Raw genomic sequence first — 16,317 nt, 5'->3', positions numbered from 1 at the left:
CTTTGAGAGTCTTTGCTGACACATTCTTCCGTGTGTTGGGAATAAATTAGAGTTTACTACCAAGCTCATCACTCTCTGGTGGTCCCTGCTCTGTGCTACTCAGTAATGCCTGTACCAACTTGTCTGCAGTCAGTTCAAATTATTCAGCCCTCTCCATGTGAACTTCTGCTAGGTTGGAGATAAAGCAGCTCTCTAGTTTAGAAAAAAATAAGAAAAGGCAGTAAAATGATGTTTGGCACTGTTTTAGATAGAGGTAGCCAGGAATCTGCTCATGTGGCAGGTGTGGTTTAGAGCTGGCACTGTTCAGGCACAGAGCTGTGGGGTAGAAGAAGGTAAAAGGAGGAATATGGCATGAGCAGCTTTCATCTTCCTGGTAAATCCCACAGCTCTGACAGTTTCTCTAGTCCCAGCTACAGCTCTCTGGAGTATCAAGGGGCTCTGTGTGCGTGTGCCTCAGGTCCCCAGTGCTGGCCTTTGGGGACATCCTCAAATGTCTCAAGATGGTCCTTTCTTTGGGAATGATATGGTGCTGGATTGTCTCTCTGAGCCCTGTATCTCCTCCCTTCTTCCCTGTTGTATCCTGGTGCCAAGGGATATTTTCCTGTAACTGGGTGAGAGCTCTGTCCTCTGTCTCCTAGTTAATGCTAAGGTCACCTCAGTGCTTGCTCTTATAGCTTACCACTTTGTAAAGCTGAAGTGACCATAATTTAGAAGATAACATAATAATTGTTTTTTATTTGTTATGTTCCTAATTAGGATAGGGACCCCACTCCCCAAACTTCTGTTAACCCCTTAGTTACACTTAGCTGTGCTTTCCTGTTTTTTCATTTAAACTTCTTGCAGTGAAATGAATGTCTGTCTTCTGTGACTAGAAGAGAATGCTGCATTTGAAAAGAGATAATTCAGTTTCCTTTTATATCCATTTTTCATCATTGGTATTCTTTCTTGTGAGCTTTTTTCCCCACTTAACTCTTTTCACTTTTTGTGATTTGCTTCCTAGCTTTTGGGGGAGCAATTTTGCCCTTGTGGTTTTTATTTATAACCAGATTAAAATAAACTCATCTTTGTATGTTGTTTGTTTACTTTCATTTACCCCCTTTCTTTTCATGTTCCTGTGAGAGTATGCAATATGTTTGTGTCTGTGGTTTAGACTTTTCATGGATCACTAGACCTCTCTGTCATGGGAATTTTTAAATTACATTCAAATATCTGCTTTTTTTTTTCAAGTTTTCATACCATGAAAGTCTGATTTTTCATCACAGCACTGACTTTAAGATAACTGAACCCACAGACTGAAATAGATAGAAGTTGTGAAACAGGTCTCTTTAAAATTCTTACTTTGTAACAAATTACTGGATATGGTAAATTAACTGACTTTTCATTTCCATTACACAATGATAAATTAGTATTGTGGCCCAGTAGTTTTGTCATGAGATCAGAAAGATGACTTGAGATCAGAAATAGGAATGGATGTTTAGAAACCAGTTTTTATACATTCTGTAATTGTTTCACTTTTATGTCATTACCATTACCACTAGCTAACAGGAGAGAGTAAAGAGACAATTATAATTTCAGCTTCATTTGTGCATCAAAAGTGTTGTGTCCTAGTAGCCATTATATTTCCAGAAATGCTGCACTGTAGGAATGGGTTATGGTGTGTTTCATCTTTTACTGCTCTTAATTTGCCATACAGAGAGGAGGAATGCTGTTCACAAAATACAAGCTCTGGACTTGCCAGAAATTTTGGTGCTAGCATCTTCATATCCAGTCCTCACAAAATTCTCTTTTCTCACTGTGTGCACAGCATGCAAGGAAAGAATAGCCTATAGCTGCCTGCAGAAGATCTGCATTTATTGTCAGCTTAGGGAATCAATGTCATAAGTGCTTCATTTTTATTGAGATCCAGAAGAATTGGTGATTATAGCCTGGCAACTGCCCCTGCCCTTCCTGTGTAATACTAGCTGGCATCTTGTTTTCATGTGGAAGAGTGGGAAAGGTGATGTACTTGTGTGTTACAGTCAGACCAAGGCTGAATTAGCATCCTGTTCAGCAGAGTAAGGTGAAGTTGAATTGTTGTTAACAGTAGCAAAGTCTATTTACATAGACTGTTCATAGGGTTTTTGTAGCATGGTTCTCCTTTACATGCCTGTTGCTGAATAACAGCAGAAATGTGTGGCAGGATGATAGTGTCAAATAATAGGTGTTTTAATGTCATTTAGAGATGGTGAAACTGGAGGCAAATGATCCTGACTATTATAGTGTGCTTTCACTTCCAGTAACAGCTCCTATCTTGTGTAATTCTTTGAAATGCTACATGGCTCTCCTGGAGGAGAATATGAACTTGGTTTCTTGTTTTTCCCTCATGGTTTTGTTGAGGGCAAAACCCCCAGCCTCTTCAGGTAACTAATGCATGCAGCTTTGGATCACTGAAATTAGGAAGGCAGTAAGCAGTGGGGTCAGAAATGTGTGGTAACACGTGTGATACAAGAACCCTGTGGAAATTGCAGCCCCAGGAGAAAAGTTCAAAAGACCAAAGGCTGGTACACTGCAGGCCCCTATCCTCACCCTACCCTGCTATTTACTCCCAGGCAAAACCCTACAAGCCCTACTGTTTTCTTATAGAAGGCAAGAGCCTCTACTGTTACCAGTAAAGTTCGCTTCTAAAATGTATTTTATTCATACAGAGAAGCTTGTTTTATGTTTTTAGTATGTGCAAAAGCTCACATTCAGTAGGGGAAGTTACTGAGGTTGGATGATGGCAGTCATTTCTGAGCAGGGCCGGTCAAACAGAATCCTCTCTCACCAGAAGGGAGGAAAGCTTCTGTTTCCTTGCTAAAAATACCAACTTAACAGGTAGTTAAGGTTTTCCTAATAAGTGGAACAATATAATCCCCATCTGTAACTCAGGGTATTGTATGTACACTTTGTTTTTGTTTCCTCATGCATTGAGGTGTAAACCTCTGGCAGATTGTTTTATTCCTTTTAGTATGAGGGAGGGTACAGGAAGTATTGTATTCAGTGTAAAGGTAGAATAGTTGCTTTGAAATCTAATTAAATTAGTGACCCATGGCTGTGTAAAGTCTAGACCTATTCACAAGAGCTTTTTTTATACAGGAGAGTTACTCCTTACAAGAAAGATGATTTAAGTTGGGGAAACAAGAGTGCTTTTTCCCTACTGGTGATCACTTTGCTAAATATCCTGAAAAATGCAAGTATCTGTGTTAGAACAAAAACTGTATTTTTTGGTGTCATTTTCCTCTATGACTTTTTTTTTAGAGAAGAATTATATGAAGTAAAGCTATGAGCTTAACAGTATTATAGAAGTTTGAATAAACTATTTTTCTACCATTATAGCCAAGCCAATCAAATTCTATAAAATTCTGCATTAAAAAAAACACCTTTAGTCAGCTTAACCTTTATGTTGGTAAATTACCAAATTAACCTTAAATGAGTTTAAGGGCATTTTTAGTGTCATCAGCATTAGCACCAATTTAGCTGATTTTTAAAATTGAGCTGAATTAAGCTTAGATGAGCAATTAGATTTGCAAACTTGAGGAAATCTTTTGAAAGTGCCTGAATGATTTAGCAGCCTAAATACTCTTCTGGATATAATTGAGGACTTCAGGGGCTTTTTGCTACTTTTGTTGTGAAGTAGCAGTTTTGTACCGAGATGAGCAAGTTAGCTCCTGGGCTCGGCTGTGTGGCTGCAGCGGAGCTTGAGCAGCCCAGGCCCGTGCTGAGCACTCCCTTCACTGCGTGCAGTGGGAGCATCTTTGAAAATCAGTCCAATGTTATTGTTACAGCTCTATGTTTTTGAGTAATTCTGAACATGATGTAGTCAGTTTTAATCCACTGGCTAAAATTTCAGATATATTAACTCTGTTTCTTTGGTTCCATTTCACATGCTTAAGAAATTGCAATAGGCGATACTCCTGTGCCAGGAGTTTCTGAGCAAAAGACAAAGTTCTCTTTTCTTCTCTTGATGGTTGCTCCCTTCTTGATAGAGTCTACTTTTTATCTTCGGTGAAAATGATCAGTGAAAGTGACAAGTGTCCTGCTTTTTTGATTCACCAGCAAGGAAAACTGAATTTATTAACTGTCTGGTTTAAAGAAGCTGACTCCACCTTCTGAACTGACTTTTCACCATCCTGTTGGGAAGGGGATGGCACTACAGAGCAGATTGAGTTAAGATTCCTGTGGAAGTCTTTACTGCTGGGTGTTGACTGTTTTAATGGCCCACACTACTTCAGGTTTACCTTATTGTTTCAGGCATGTAGGAGCATTTCAGAAACTTTTATTTTGTTTATTTGCCAGCGGGTATAAATGTGTGTAAAGGGAGAAGTTAAAATGTGCTGCTTGAGGTGGTGGTGGGGGAAGAAAAAATATCATTAAATTAGATTGAAGCGCTGAAAAATTTTCAAGGTGTCCCTGAATTCTCTTAAAGACTTAGAAAGACTTTAGACCTCACCATCTGACTGGGTAGAACCTTTCTCTGTCAACCATGCTGTCACCTCAGCTTGGAGAACAGCAAAGCTGCTTGTTGCTTGCACCTCAATTTTCTTTTTCACACATCATTAGTGTAAAAGTCAAGGCAAATTCAAACCAAACTGCTTCATGAGCCTAGAGTAGGTGTGGCTGTCATGATTGTGAGTGAAGAAAGGTTTATGTGTGGGGGGTTTTTTTGGCACAGTGATGGTGTAAATAAGCCTTAGCAGAGGTAGGGGAAGTTCAGGGACGATCAGACTTGCTATATTAACATCTGAAAGAAACAAGGGGAGAAGAAATCCTGCTCAGATTTATGTTTCTTGTTCCTGTCCTCTAAAAATCTTCCTTGTTGAACCCAAAGCTGTGCAGAAGGTTTCTTACATGCACTTGAGGAAGAGATAAGAGATAAGCAGTCTGTGTGATGTTAATGCAGCACAATGGTCTGGCAGTCATCATCAACACCACAGGTGATATCAGCAAATCGTGGGTGACTGGCATGATCCCAAAACTTGTACCCCAAATGTCCTTTACAACTAGTCTGTGAAGCATTTCAGGACAAGTGGCTCAGATTTCATCTACTCCAGTTGCTAGTGAAACAGCTATGAGTAAGTGCTGGGAAAACCTAAAATGCTAAATGGACCTTGGTAGTGTTTAAATGCTAAAAATACCATTAACATTGGTGGTGTTTAGCTGCACAATTAAAGCATCCTACATATTGCATGGGAAACAGTGAAGAAAGATATTTTACTTTATTCATTGCCTCATTTGCTTGTTGGCATTAGAAACTGTGTTCAAACTATTCATTAAAGTAAATGCCAGCTTTGTCCATAGCAGAAAAGGCTTTTCTTGCTCATGTTTATTATTGGGTAAATGCATTAAATAGATTTCTTAAAGCTTTAGTTCACGAGCATGTCAAGTTAACCCCTCTCCCCAGACCTTGCCAAGTCCTAAATCCATGCTGTGGGATTGGAGATCAGAATATAACTGGGGGTTAGAAGCTGTGCCCCACTGCTGTGTGCAGTATACATGGTTTAAGTCACTGTGTCTCTCTCAACAAAATATAAAGAGGAGATGCCAGCAAACTGTTCAGAACTGTCCTTTTCATGTGATTGGTGTGTTCATGCTCTTGCCAGATAGGGGATGGATTACACCCACCTTTTACTCTACTTCCATGCTGGAGGTGTAGCCTTCCAGTGAGGCAGGTGGGAGGGCTGTGGTGAATAAAACAAATGTCAGGTTACTCTGATCCTGGGCAAAGATTAGTGTGGAGGGTTCTACTTTTCTCATGCACTAGGTGACTTGCCCTGATGTTCAGGTTAGGCTAATGGGCCTCTGAGGCCCCAGACAGCTCCTTTAGTTGTGGCTCTTAAAACCAGTTCTGGCAGCTGCCTGGCTTTGAGGAATAAGTGGTAATTGCCCAAACATAAACTAGGGAATTGCATGCATGCAGACTGGTTTAAAGATGCATTAACTGGCAAGATCATAGATGATGAAATTTCCTTTGCTTGATTGAAGTCAAACTTGTGCATTTTCTTCTCTATTCTGACATTTGATTTTCCTCTGTTTAGAGGTTTGATGGAGGGGTTACAAAAAGTATGAAGTCAGAAGAACCTGGCTGTAGAAAGAGCTTGCTGATACTGCTGCCTGGAGCTCTTCCACTGGCCAGCCTGGGAGTGGAGTGGTTGGTAGTGCTGTGGGTGGGCGGCTACAGCTGCACACAGAATTCTGAACACTTTCCTTCTAGACACGTGACTTGCTGTGATACAGCTGCTATGGTGTGGAAAGTTAACAGCTTCCCTCAAATGGATCAATTTCAGGTCCTTGCTAATGCCATGGGTAGGTAAAAACAGCGTTTTGGAAAGACCATTTAAAATGCACTTATTACCTTTCATGATTTTCAAGCTGCCTTGAGAATTGCTTATAATTTTGGAACTTGTTGGTGAGAAAAATCTCCCAGACAGATCTTGTGATATGCCACGGGTTCTTGGGCACAGTCCAGAAGTTCTCACAGTGTTGTCTGGGTTACTAATGGAAAACTGCTAATCATATTAGCCAAAATATGTTTATGTTCCCTGTACTGGGGACAATTGGAAAGAAGGTTAATGAAATTTTTTTCTGGAATCAGCTCAAGGATTTCTTCCGCTTTGTGAATATTCTTGATAACTGCATTCTGGTAACTAGATGTGCAGCTCACTAAACAGAATTTCTGAGCCTGCTATGAAAGAGGAGCCTTTTGAGCTGAATGTTAGGATTTAAATGGGAGGCATTTATCCAAATGGCCTTTAAGCAGTAGAAAGCAGAATAGACATAGACAAGACCCATCCAGGCAGAAGAGAATATGAAAAAGATGCAATACAGTCAAAAGTAGAAAAAAATCACAGCAAAGCAGAGCTGCTCCTGTTGCAGAATGATTTTCTACAATGTTAGGTTTATTTTCAGAAGATTGTGTGTGGAATCTCTGTGATACCCTGTTACAAGGAATATGTCTTGAGGCCTCAGTGGAGAGGTGTAAAGCAGTGGTAGTAGTTTGCAGTGTTCTGTTCAAACACGGTGTAGGACTTTGTATTGAGACACTGTAAGGTGATGAGATCTCTTCAGTTCCATTAGATAAGGCCTGTTGAGGACAGGGGGAAGGTCACACAGCTAGGTGTGTATTCTGGGAATGCTCTGACGTGGGCCCTGGCAAAGGAGGCGGTGGGTGCTGCCCGGAATGACCAGAACACTCTGCAGGGTGAAGTGCACCACATGTTACTGAAGAGTAGTGTAATCTGTGAAAGGGAACATCACTGATAGGCACCCTTAAGCTGTCTGTAATTGCAGGATCATAAGTAGATAGGGTTCAAACAGAAAAAAAGACAGCATTCTCCTTAAAATGCTCAGTGTTGAACCTTCTGCTTAAGGGACCCTGACTCTGGCTGCATCATTTCATCTTTTCCAAGCTTTTAATGGTCAATACTTCTCATGCACCTGCATGGAGAAGGATTTATGTGGAGAGAAAAATATGTAATGATGACCATTTAAATCTTGGCAAACTAAGTAAGTGGCAAATACCTGTGCCATTTGGTGACTACTCGATGACTATGATGACCTCACATTTAAGAAGTTTCTTCCAGAGAGCAAAATGACACGTGGTAAAGATTATGAAACACTTACTGTGGCTAGAAGCTGTAATTTGGGGTTTTTTACATCTTCTGTAGTAATTCTGAGAAGGTAACAATTACATGTCAGTTGCAAGGATGAAAGAATTGAGGTGTAGGAGTGTAAATGAATTCATCTGGTCTTTCTGCTGGAATAAATCCAGGGCTGTTTCAGAAGCAGATTTGACTTATAGCCTGGTTGCATAATATTTTTATGCTAATAGGTATATTTTATGTCTTTGTAATAGTATTTATGTTATGTGTGGCATTCTGCTTTTGCATCCTTAAAATACCTCCTGTTGTTACGAAAACTTTTGGAAGATCTGATTGGAAAGTAATTAGGTCTTAAAATTGCATTTGTAGTACGATCGCTTCCTGGTTTAATGGTGACTCTTGAATAATGTTTAATGGTGACTCTTGAATAATCTTCCTTAGATACAGAGGAAGAGTTGGATGAAAATATGACTTAAATATTTTTGTTCAGAAACTCTTTGGTGGTTACTTTTGGGCTCAGGGACCCATCACTGAATTCGCTGACTGCTTTTTTTTATTCCTTTCTGATGCGAGTGTAGAGTAAGGCTGTTTGTTATCCACAGCTTACCTCCTAAACTTGGAAGTCTTTGTGTGTGAGTAAAATTAATGAAGAAGCAGTGACTTGAAGCCAGAGTGAATACACATACTCCTGCAGTTCTGTATGAAACTTCCTAAGGTTATGAAGCCAGGTTTTCTTATAAAAGTGTAAAAGTGTTGTTCCTGTTAGCTTAACAAGTGTGTGCCCTTTTGATATAAGCAAAATAGCACCACTGATGATCATCTGCTTTGAAAGCATTTCATTTTATTTCTGAGAGAGATCCATGGTATTTCAGTCTAACAAAAATTGCTTTGATTTTTACTCCTGATTAATCATAGAAGAAGTAAGCAGCAGTCTTAATTATCTTCATTGAAAAAGTAATTTTGCAAACTAGGCCAGTAAACTGTGAAATCAGCCTCTGCAGAAGTAAACAAAAACTGAAGGACTGATGATATTCTTCTGAACAGAGCTATTTTGTGCTTTCTCTAAACAAGCTGGAAGTGCAGAAGACTCAGTGCTTTGGAGCAAATGTACTCTGCTCCACAATAGCATGGCAGATTGTCAGGGAAGGCCAGGGGAAAAGAAATTGTTCAATTCACCCTGCATTGGCTAGTTTTTACACCTAGGCCAGGAAGAGTTGCGAGGGTTTGCTGTTTTGGTTTCTTGTTTGCTTTTTGTAGCTGGCATTCTACATTGCTAACTGTGGGCATGCTAATAATCAAGAAAAATATTAAACTCTAAAATAATATCTAGACTTGTGAAATATTATTTTAACGGATTAATTAGAGTCATAATTGAAGTTCCGTGATACAAGAAGTTTGCCACAGTTGGCCTGTAGTCTCTATGGCATTTTGCCACTGTATTCAACTCTTGTTACACCAAGGTTTAGGTGTTTTATTTGAATTAATTGACTCCAATTTTATTAGTTAAAAACAATGAAATGAAACTTGCACTTACAAGGTTGTAGCTTGTCCTTTATCTCTAAAAATGAAATCTGGGCACAAATTGTGTTATTTTGCTGACCAGTTGCTGCACTTCTTTTATTGATACTGCTTCTTCTGTTTCACTGGTACTATGAAAGGACAAAGATGTCCCAAAAAAACAATGGCTACCTGAGTAATCTGATTTACAGGACAGGTACAAGTAATTTTTAAAGCTAGATTATATTGAAAAGTAGCCAAGCAACAATAGAAATATTGTTACTTCAAGAAGGATTGTTCATTGGTTAGCAACTGAGAAAAGGGAATAAGAAAAGAAGAATACTGGAGGAATTAAGGGAGGTTGCATACAAATTAAAAGAAAATAATTTCATTTTAAATGGAGCTCACTTTCTCAGAGCATTCATCTAGAGATTAGGCATAGTTAGAAACTGGGATATAGAAGTTGGTGGTAGCTTTCTGATCCTTTGTTGCCTGGCGCAGGTGAAAGCTAGAACAAATGCTATTCTAACTGGGAGTGCACAAAAAGGCTTTGGTTATCCACAGCCTGTGACTGCCCCACTCCTCCTCAGATTGCTTCAGATGCAGGACTCCAAATGGACATGGACCAGCATCTCTGATATTTTTGGGATCCTGCATATTAACTTCCCACACAGTGCGGTTGAGTACTGGAATGCTGGGAGTTCTGAAGGGAAGGACTTGGGAGAGCCCTGGGCAGGCAGGCAGGCAGATCTATACACACATGGAGCTCCTTATAAAGGCTGGGCTAGAATTCCCATCAGATACCAGAGGTATTTCACCAAGAGTGAGGAGATGATCCATTCCTGCAAGCAGAGTTTTGCACACAGAATTTCATTAGTGTGTTTGTGGGTGGGAGCGAGGTAGAGGATATAAATACCTTTGCAAACTAACCTAAACCACCACCTTGTTTTCACCTAAGTCAGCACTTGAAATTTGTAATGACCAAGATAATTCCTACCTGTGATGAAGTCAAAGCAGCACCTTAGAATGAAAGTTGGTTTTATTGTATTACTGATTTCCTGTGCCACAGCCTTCCCACTGATTTGGTTACTTTAATTCCTGGTGTGTTGGTGGAGGGGAGGTGGGGGGAGCAGTTGTGGGACACAATGGGCTCTTACTTCAAAACCTGAGAAGTGTAAAACTCAATGTCTTTTTTTTTTTTTTCCTATAATCAGTTCCAAATGAGCGCTTTCAAGGAGGACTAGGAACTGGCTTAGTTGAACAAATTGATTTCTCATGCTTGAGAAAGTAAAGTTAAACATCCTTGGGAAGCCTAGAAATGTAAATTTTGAGAACTAGACTTTTTATAAAGGGGTTTTGATTTATTAGATTTAGAGCAAGATTGTTGAAACCACCTTGAGGAGCAGAATTATTTATGGCAGCTGCTTACTGTACCAGTGTAATGCCACTTCTGCATGTTTTTAATTTGGTTCCTTCACATGGTCTGTGCTGTGTTAATGATCACCTTGTCATGCTGCCAGTGGAAAACAGTTTTATAAATAATTCCCCCTGGTAAGATGAAAGTGTTAACAGAAATACTTCAGTGAAGGTCTTGATTAACTTATATACTTGGCTTGATCACAGTGAAGCTTAGACTTACAATATCTTGTTACCAGAGCTAGTAAAACCCATTCATTTTTTCATGTACTGTGTTAATTACCCTTTTACTTTCCCTCATGGGCAGACACACAGAGGCCGATTTCATGTTTGTGTTGAAGACTGCAGTTACATTTTTAGACTTCTTGCTGTACTTAAAAGTTCCCACCCAAACAAACCTAACCTTCCCTAATTCCAGAATCCATATATTATAATAGTAGACCTTCAAGACTATCGATTTTTGCATTTAGGTGTTCTATTAAACCTACCCTTACTATAAACAGCCGAAGAAGGATCTTTTAATTTTTTTATACTTTCTCATACTTACTGAAACCTCACTGTCTTATGTACATGCATTAAGAAGCACAACTAAAAACTGAATTTCCAGAATATCTTCCTTCTTTAATTCAGATTCCCCAAATGTAAATATTCCAGTCAATTGCCATTTTGCAATAGAGAATACCAACATACCACCTCTGAGAAACATCAGGAAAACAGGCATGTGCCACGTTCTCTGAGGCTTAACAGCTATAGGATCACGTAACCTGTGTTAAGGAAGGGCCTTTTAGAAAAGATGTTCACAATACTGATTTCCATCCCCTAAAGCAAACTCCTTGGGGGTTGGACTGGATGATCTCCAGAGGTCCCTTCCTTCCAGCTGTGAGGGTTCTGTGAAAGCAAGGTGTGCTGGGTAGGTCACTTTAATTAGGCAAGATCATACTCAGGTGAGCAATAGTCTTTAAGGGTATGTACCAAAATACAGATTATTTGATACTTTGGAGTCAGTGACCTCATGTTCCCCTAAAGCAAGGTCAGCACAGATCTTGGAGTTCAAATACAGTAGGTGTAGGGAGAAGCCTAGGGATAAAATGATCTCAGGGGTGAAGTATTACTTACATGCACACAGACTGAATTATTTTGGGCTGGTCTGTAGAACTCAACAGTGGTTCCTTTTCAAATTCATAGGAGTAGAGGCAGTACAGGCAGCCTTTGCTTGTTAGCTGCCTTTTTTTGCAATGTGTTTTGGTTTTTAGCATGGACCTCTGTGTGCTGCTGTGAAAGGCTGTCACAGGGCAGAGGTAAATTCTCCAAATTAGGGGTTTTACTTGATTCTCGCAATTTGTGATTAAGGCTCACCTAGTGCCATGGCAAGGTTAAGAAGAATGTGGCCTTTGCTGAAGGAAACTCATTTGAAATACAGAGATGGAAAAATAAGATGTTAAAGACAGAAAAAGTCTTCAGGTTAAAGACACATGTGTCAGTCAGTGTGTACTGTTACTTCAAATGGCATTACTAAATGAAAAAGGTAAAAAGTTCCTTGAGCTGTGAAGGAAGCATAGGTTTGGTAGGGCTTTTTCTAATGGATTTGTTTTGCAGGTAAGTGGATTTTCTCATGTCTGATGACTCAAGTTTCATCCTTTCAATAGGCATGAGTGCAGTAGGGTCTCTCTTCTTTACCCAGTTGGCTATTTCATAGAAATAAAACTTAGTGTTTCATATTCCCGTATCCTTTTTTGTCAAACTGGATCGAAACTGGCTCACAAGTTGTAGTGGGAAACACACACACAGAAGTATGCCTCCTGATTTCCTTATTTTGTTTAAAAATGGGGGAAAAATCCCTTTGATGTTGTTTATTCTTTCATATTGCCAGTCTGATTCAATAAAATATACTAGAGCTGTTATTTTTTTCTGTGCACTGAGTGCTCCCTTGCTCTCTACCTGCACTCATATTTCATTCTCTGTGGTTCTTTCACCTTTTCACCATATCTTGAATTGACCTCTGTAAACTTACAGCCTTCTGCTTTTCTGTCTCATTTGTCTCTTCCTGATTTGCTTTGTAAATTTAATTATGTGAACTGAATATTTTTATAAGGAGTGCTGATGGGCTGTTGTTGTTAGGGTTGCCTAATATGACTCATTGTAAAATCCTGGTTTTCAACTACTTGTGTTAATCCTTACTAGTTGGTACTGAGATTTTTCTGTATTGTGAGTATTTCTGGTAAACTTTAATTATTTAGGTTTTATTACTGTAAACAGGATTCTGCATATGAAATTAAGAGGAAATGCTATATTTATGCAAGCTGTGAAAAAAATTGAAGGCCTTTTCTTTGAATGCTGTTACACATGTATGCTTTGATTATGCATTTCTGGTAAAATATGTAAAAATTTGACTGAGAAATAGTACTATAAAATGCTGTACTTTTCATATATATATATACGTACACACACACTCAATAGAGAGTGAAAGGAGCCTAAAAGCTAAAACATCTGAAGATTTTTGTGTTCACAAAGCAGTTTAAATATCTCTGCTCCTGAAATGGTTGCCTGATTCTGAGCAGGGCTCCTGAGGATGCTCAGTGCCAGAACAGGGCCTCAGGATTGTGCAACTGTGGCTCTAGGTAGCTCTGCTCCAGGCTGTGTTTTGATACTTGAAATGATGAAGGTATAGATTTCTTTTCCTTTTTGGACCTTGGCAAATTATACATACATGTTGCCATCTTCCTCCTCCAGCCTTTCCCCACACCAAGAATATTTGGAAGATTGCAAGGTCAGGTATCCAAGTGTTAGGAAATTCAGCTGCTACCTCAGCTGCAAGTTGAATGTGATAAAGAGAGTAAGACCAGGATTACAAGAAGGGGCATACCAAAGCTATTTAGTTTTGCCCTTGTGATTTTGCATTCTGTCCCTGCCTCTCCCAGAGAGCTGTTTTGTGCAGCTAAGCAAGTCATTCCAAGCAGAGTTGGGAAAAGAAGTCACCATGCTGAATGCTTAGCTGGATACCTTGCAGGCATGATTTGCAGGAGTTCAGGGCACACACAGCTGAAGCCAGAGGGAAGTGCATTTTGAATATTAAAGCATTATGGGGTGCTGACTCCTCAGTGAAACAAGTCATAATGTCTCAGATCAGACATCTAAAACCAGTCAAGATTTTTTAATCTTCATGACTGTCTGCTCTTCCTGCAGAGTAGATAGTGCCATTCCTTCTTTCCATGCACATGGTTGTAAGTGATTTATGAAGCACTCCATATCGCGATGAATGACTTGAGAGCCCCAGGTTACTCAGCCATTCTGTCTTCCATGCCTATTTAGAATATTTTGGAATATTATAATAAGAAAGGTTCCAAGCCACGTATTAAATATGTAGAGAATAGAAAGAGAGATTTCTTCCCTGTGATGGGGAAGTCCCTGGTGTTGCATAGTTCATGTCTGCATTACTATGTGAGACACAAATGTTTTTAATTTTTGTCTTGTGCAGGGAACACTTGCATTCAGCACATTGGGGAGAGCACTTAGCACTTAGTTCCTTCTCAAGTTGGAGAGGCACAAAACAACTCCTCAAACAACTTTGAAGGAAATGGAAAAACAAATGTAAAATCTGTATTAGATAAATATATTGGTATCTATGTTGGATTTTCTGTTGAAGAACTCTGGTTACCAACTGAATACTACTTATCAGTCAAAGAATTTGTGTACATATTTACACTTTATGCAAAACTAAGCAGCTCCAGTTCCTTACATAAATTTACTTGGACAAAGTCCTTGAAGTAACTCATACAGACCATGTTAGAATTTACTTATCCACCTGAGCATGCCAAGGCCTCTGGAATGCCATGTCTGCTGAAGATGCAGATGAAGTTGCAGGGAGCCACCCCACCAATATCTGAGGTGGAGATACACTATCCAAGTCCCTTGGAGCTTGCCAGAGGATGCCCTGATGACAGCTAGAAGTTTCCTAGCAAATCTTGGGCCAGCTGTTAACACATTCAGACTACAGCTGTATGGAAATGCCAGAGCCTGAGGTATTTCAGTCAGAGAGCTACAAGTAAGTCATGCGACTTCCAGAGAGGTGTAGACCTGCCCATGTAAATAGAGTGTCCTGGGTCACTGAAGGTGCAAAATCCAGAAGTCACCTAGGTGGCAGGAACTGTGTGAAGGAGAAAGGGTGTGAGCCACTCCTTAGGATTTCTTTAATGTGAATATCATGTTGGGAAGAAACACAGAGTCCTGATTCTAGAAGTGCCTCAGTTATAACAGGATGGTTAGGATCAGCAGGTCTTCAATGTGAATCAAAACTTGTGGTAGTAGAGTGAGGAATGTGTGTGTGTAATCTCATTTCAGAGTATTTCTGAAAGAAAGGGAAAAAACCAATTTGCTCTTGAGATAAATCACTGGTGCATCATCTTCCCATTGAAAAGAGGCAGTGGTTCTCTCATGGAGTGGAAATACTCTTGAAAAAAAATCTTTGGAGATAGATATTTTCCATTCAGGATTGAGACTTGGGGCTGTTTACCTGTTACACACCTGCAGGGGAACTGCCCCTAAGTTCTCCTTAGATCACTGCCCCTAATGACCTGTAATCACTGAGTTGTTGAATAGGATAAACAGCACCTGCCTGTTTGACTGCAGCTCAATAGCCTGGCTGACTTTTTTATTGGAATGTCAGAAAACTTACAACAGATCCCACTATACTGCATTGAAAGCAGTTTGCAAGTTGGCATTGGAAGGTGTTTTTATCTTGACAGAAAAAAGCAAGAAAATTCTCTTGGTCATTTGTACTTAGCACCTGCAGTGTGCATGTTTTGTGGTCCTGGTAGCTTCTCACATTTCAGACCATTTGCAAATTTAGTTGTATTTTCACAGCATTGTGTATCTGTGTCCATATATCAGCAAAAAGATAAAAATAATGTGAGCTGTTCTTTACACACATTTCATCCCTTAGATGACATCTCAGTAAGAAAAGACAATCTGGACTGCATTGGAAGCTTTTCATGTAAGGGTGGCTGGGCTTTTTTCCATCAGGCATTCAGGTAGTTAATGGTTTCTGTGGCATTTTGCTCTTTAAGTGTATTCTCTTACATGGTGAGGAAAGGGGTTTAGAAAATTGGCCAGTAAAGAAGTTGAGGCTATATTATGAATATTTTTTACATTATTATACAAAAGGTTTATGGTGCTTTCTGTAAGAGCAATTTTATGGCCACTTCTTTTTGAATGTCACCCTCTTTTAACAAGTAATATGAAACTAAGAAAAAAATTAAATATAAACCATCCTAAAAACAGTGTCCCCCCATAGCATTTTATAGGAGGTATCAGAAGTGATGCAAAGACTGAGTTACAGAGGTTTCTGAGTTGGTTTTTTTTTTTTTTTTGCTATTCTGCTCAAAAATGCCTTCCTTCAGTAAGTCACACATGCACTTGAATCAGATGTGTTGCAGTAAGTTAGCAAGTGTCTTCTCTGCTCAGATGTGCTCCGTAGCCACAGTTTGCAGGAATCTCCAAATCTGCCTTGTTCCACCCTTTAGAGAGAACTGCTGGAAGAAGGATGAGAAATACAATGTAAGGTAGCATTTAGGAGAAAGTGTAGAACAAGATCAAAACATGTTGTAACCTAAGAGACCTTGAAAATCAGAACATTTTTCAATAATGTAAAATTAATTTCCAGTAATTCAAAAATGCAGAGTTTCCTTAGCAGTTGTCATCAGCTAAGTCAAGCTTGCATCTAGAACGAGAGTTATAGTGCCAAAAAGGTTTAGTGTTGTATCAGTACTCATGTAGAAATAAACAGCATTTT

The 16,317-nt window shown here is 39.4% G+C and overlaps 1 protein-coding gene across 1 annotated transcript in view; it reads left to right on the top strand.

The window, feature by feature from the left end:
- The window catches only part of THADA (THADA armadillo repeat containing), a 151,716-nt gene that overhangs the window by 125,289 nt on the left and 10,110 nt on the right, over positions 1–16,317 (top strand). The gene's annotated exons all lie outside the window — the stretch shown is intronic.

This window comes from Ammospiza caudacuta, chromosome 3 (genome assembly GCF_027887145.1).
Source record: "Ammospiza caudacuta isolate bAmmCau1 chromosome 3, bAmmCau1.pri, whole genome shotgun sequence".
Classification (NCBI taxonomy): Eukaryota; Metazoa; Chordata; class Aves; order Passeriformes; family Passerellidae; genus Ammospiza; species Ammospiza caudacuta.
The sequence above is the reverse complement of the archived record's forward strand: the minus strand, read 5'-3'. Positions and strand labels throughout refer to the sequence as shown.